Source organism: Nannobrachium achirus (genome assembly GCF_963921795.1).
Source record: "Nannobrachium achirus genome assembly, chromosome: 15".
Classification (NCBI taxonomy): Eukaryota; Metazoa; Chordata; class Actinopteri; order Myctophiformes; family Myctophidae; genus Nannobrachium; species Nannobrachium achirus.
In genome coordinates, this window is record NC_137822.1 from 6920509 (window position 1) to 6925508 (window position 5000).

General features: G+C 44.3%; 1 protein-coding gene across 1 annotated transcript in view; it reads left to right on the forward strand.

Annotated features, from left to right (window-relative positions):
* Positions 1-5000, forward strand: part of adamts6 (ADAM metallopeptidase with thrombospondin type 1 motif, 6) — a gene marked incomplete at both ends in the record, with an annotated part of 138683 nt that overhangs the window by 36722 nt on the left and 96961 nt on the right.

Genomic DNA, 5000 nt, shown 5'->3' on the forward strand with positions numbered 1-5000 from the left:
GAACCACTGACATAGTAGTCTCTCAAGAACAGACTAACTGAGCTCCAGTTAAGTGAAAAGGACCTTTTCTTTGACGATGGCTGGCCAGATTGCTGACATAGAAACATCGGTTTTTCAAAAAGCCTTAGAAGGATTCAAAAGACACTTATAGAATCGGGTCAAAATTCTAATTTTCACGATTTTTCAAAAATAGCAGATCTACAAGCTCGCAGCGCGGCACTCGGTGCCGCGCTGTGAGCTTGTATATCTGCTATTTTTCAATAGTTAAAGCATTAAATAATGATACACAAAATGTGTACCCGTTCTAAATGGGTTAACCACTCGGCTATCCACACACACATAACATTAGGCAGAATGAAAAAAGTGTCACGGGGAAATTACACTTACAGAACAAAAAGTGTTGACACTCTCCAACACGTTTCAGCTGAAATGTAGGTCATTTGCTGGTCGAAGTGTACACCATTTTTGTAATGACACCGTTTCCCCCCGCTGAAGCATAAATTAGGCGTACAGAGACAGAAAAATAAGAGCCCTTTTATTTTACTCTTGAAGAACAGTTGACCCCACCCCAATAACCCGCACCCGTCCTCCATATTTAGTCTTTCACTTGAGTTATGTTTTTTGGCATCGTCGCCGCTTTGCATTTTGCTTTTATGTTTCTCGTTACAAAGAGGCTCGTTTTGTTCTGTCTGTAAACTCTTACTGTAGCGTTCTCGCCCTCACTCAGATGTTTGGATTTGATCTCACAGGCTTTCTCTCTTTTTTTCCTGCCAAGTAAACAAGTTTGGCTGTGGCTTTGGCCCTCGCCAAAGCCTCGCTTGCATGCTGGTGTAATATGTGACGCTTTGTTTGGGTTTTTTGAAGAATGCTTTAATGGATACACACATACTGTACAGTAGGCCTAGCAGTGTCATTTATTCTTCCAAGTTGTGCATGTTGGATTGCTCTTTTCAGAAAACTCCAGAAAGAACAGTGAGCGAGTACATCTGTCATCTGCAATTTTTGAACATTTTTGACAAATCTTTCTTAAAAGTGTCTATTATAGAGAGGCCTGACCTGACCTGGTGGAGACCTGTGCTTGGAAGAGCACTGCTTCTAGATACACTTGAAACTACTTTGTCTTCCTCAAACACCAACACACACAGTAAAAAACAATACAATGTCTGTGTGCGTCTGTGCGTGCGTGCGTGCGTGTATACGTGTATACAGTACCACCAAAGTAATCATCTGTACATAGAAACTATAGGATACCAGCTGTAGCATCTGTCTAAATAACTGTCTAAAGCCACTTTCAGACATGCACCGTATTATGGACGTTCTCCAGAGTTCAAACGGAGGGGCTGTACACTCTCTCGTCCTCAGACAAGCCCTCCATCGCCGCTTCCAGTCAGTCATCCAGGTTCTTCATACATCTGGCCAGCTCGTTGTTGCTTTGCACTCCTGCGTCTTTCTTGAGTACATCCACGTATGTTAGTGTGATACGTCCTTGTGACCGATGCCCATGTGTTGGTTCTCACAGCACCAATTTGCTGGCTGGCAGCTCTTGGTGTCTTTGGCAGTCTCATTCTCCTGGCTGCTATTTTATCGTGCACCCTTGGTATTCCCTCATACAGATTCTTGTTGGTAACAGAGTACACTTGCTGATGTTGAGTAATGCATGCAACATTCTGGCGTAGCGCCGGTATAGAGACTTCTGCAGGGTCCAGCCTTCACTGCCATAGGAGAACGGACTCTACCGTTGCATAGAAGCTGAGTTTGCTTACTTGGGAGTTCAGACTTGCGGGTTCTCCCGACAATAAAACGAAATATGATATACTGAGGTGACAGGCGGGGGCCTTCCTCCAATCATGATGAAGTGGAGCCCACCCCCAATCGACCATTATTGGAAGAAGGCTCTCAAAGCATTCTAGGTGTGACTGCACCCGGCCGGTGAATTTACATTCAGCGAGTGGATGAGTGGAGCCTCCCCTCCTCCCAGTGGGTTTGGAGGGAGCTACAGTTGTTCATTTAAATCCATTAATGTAGGTTTTATAATGATAATCTGGATCTATCTATATATCTATAAAGTAACTTGTAACTAGAAATCTCAAACAATTGTAGTACAGTAAAAAGTAATTTTTGCCACTGAGATGTAGTGGAGTAGAGTGGGGCGGCATAGCTCAGGGGTAGAGAAACTGGTATTAGAGCACGAAGGGTATAAATCCCGAAGGGTTCCCAGTTCAAATCCGGGCTCCCCCTGAGTTAATGTCGAAGGGTCCTTGGGCAAGACTCTGAACCCCTAATTGCCTCCGGTGAGTAGGTTGGTGCCTTGCATGGCTTCCTCCGCCACCGGTGTATGAATGTGTGTGTGAATGGGTGAATGTAATGCACAATCTATGTAAAGCGCTTTGGATTAAAAGCGCTATATAAATGCACCATTTACCATTTAGAGTATAAAGTATGTATATATAAAACATAATTAAAATACTCAAAGTAAAAAGAATAGTATTTGAGTTATTGTACTTAGTTACTTTCCTTTCCACCACTGTGAAGAGAGGCATGACCTTGTAGTTAGAGCGTGCTCAAACTGTCTGTCTGTCTGTCTGTGTGTGTGTGTGTGTGTGTGTGTGTGTGTGTGTGTGTGTGTGTGTGTGTGTGTGTGTGTGTGTGTGTGTGTGTGTGTCTCTGTCTTCCATTCTGGGACCAGGCTGCTGTCTGTCTGTCTGTCTGTCTGTCTGTCTGGCTCTCTGTCTGCACCATCAGAGTCTAGCAGCGTTTATGTTGTCACTCAGCCCACTTTTCCTTTCGAGGGACTGGCGGAGGCATTTCGTTCCACCGCACGTTGTTGCTGCTGCTGCTGCCACAGAAAAGAACACAGTGTTATAGTAAATACTTTTAGTGATGTTTTGTCTCCAAAAGAATCCTCTGACTCAAGCTTGTGGAGAGAGAGAACCATAGCGGTGTCACAGAGAGAGAGAGAGAGACGCACGTCTTCTTTTCTTTTCTTTCTTTCTTTTTAATTCTCGCGCTCAAATTATTGAGTTCTATATATAGACTTCTACACCAGACGACACCAGAGACGATTTATAGCCTAGGTTCGGGTCCGTAGTACCCATAGGAGAATACCGCTGAATTTGAGCTTTGAAATGTGTTCTCAACGCGTCGCATTGCGACGCGTTGTGAGCTTGTAGATCGGCTATTTCCACTATCAAAGTTATTTTTTAAGTAGTAAGTTGTCAAATATGTCAGTAATTTCATTGTATATTTAGGTTATGTGTCATATCTACCATGTACAACTTCAAAGCCTAAAAGCCAAACACAAATGTAATTATCAACGGCAAAAACACAATTAAATCGTTAATCGCCAATTATTTGAGTGACAATTAATCGTCATGTAAAATGTCATATCGTGACAGCCCTATCTCCATGATTCACATTTTCGCCATACTTGACCATACTAACAGTCAGGCACGTGCACACAGACATCAAAGGGGGCTTGGGCCCCTGCCCTTTTATCTGTCTGTAAAAGGTGCCATCTCCAGACCATGAATGCAGTATTTTACTATGGTGAAAGAAATGCAAATGCCCCTCTTTCCATGCCATAGATGAAGGCAGCGTTCAAGAGAATTGTCTTGTCCAAACTCTCCTGAACTTGAACGCAGCATCTTATGTTGAAAGAACGGCCCTCTCTGTGTACAGTAGAAATCCATGCCGTTACGCCACACCTCCAGTATTCACTTGATTATGCTTAGTTCAGTGTGGTATCAAGCACCGAAAATAGCCGACCTCCAAGCTCACAACGCGTCGCAGCGCAACGTGTTGTGAGCTTGTAGGTCGGCTACCTTCGATATTTTCACCAAAAGGCCCTTTTAGAAAATGTCAGTCCCTGCCTCTCTAACATTCTCTTCACATCCCTGGCATCACACAAAGGCATCTGAGGTAGTAGATCCGCTCTTCGCAGCGCATCTCGAGCTTGCAGATTTGCTACTTTTGCTGTATTTGAGTTACATACCCATAAGGGTCCATTTGGTTCCTGACTATCATTTAGCTAGGGACCCCCTGGAACAACCCCATGAACTCCTGGGGGTCCCCGGATCCCACCGGTGTACACAGACAGTACTGTTGTATACTGATTGATGGCGCTTCTGTAATTTTCTAACTGTATTTGAATCCTGAAAGGTAGCAGTCGCTTGGACATATGAGGTTTCCACCCGACAGAGACGACATGGAGTTTGTCCCACTCCCTCCTAGAGTGTAATGTTACACCAATTTATACGCAGCTCCGACCAGAAATACATGTACTGGAATAGATAGAAAACGTTGGCCTATAGCATTATCTACTAGATTCACCACATAGATTCACCACTTAAACTCTACAGTTTAGTTCCCCAGTTAAAATATGATTATTTTGGGGCGGCAGTGAATGACACCACCTCTCTATGGTCATTTACATTTACCTCTCCTTGTGGTGTACTTTGGGGCGGCATAGCTGAATGGTTAGGGAGCCCACCTGGGGAACCAGAGTCCCTGGTTGTCCCTGGTTTGATTCCAGGCCAGGGTAGCAATGTCGATGTGTTATCCCTGAGCAAGACTCTTAACCTCTAATTGCTCACGTGCTCCTTGTGGGCAGCGAATCAGCTTCGTTGGGTTGAAAATACAGAATTTCCCCCCTCGGGAGGACTAACTATATTATATTCCTGATAGATGTTTGGGTTTTTTTTCCAGGCGAATTTGGAGATAATTACATCTCTTAATGGTTGGTGTCAGGACATTCCACATTTTGGTGGCAGAGTAGTGGAATGAGATTTGGGTGGTAACAGCTACAGTAGAATCATGGTTGCTCCCTCTAGTGTTGTGGCTGTGGGTGTCACTCACTGTCACTGAGGAGTATACTGTAGTTAGTCAGGTATGAGCAGTGGTGCTTTGGGATTTTTTTTCCCGGGCGGACGGTCATTTATTGACGTCACGTGCACACGCGTGCACGCGCCTCTAGAGGCTATTTAGATAGAAAGGATGTCAGC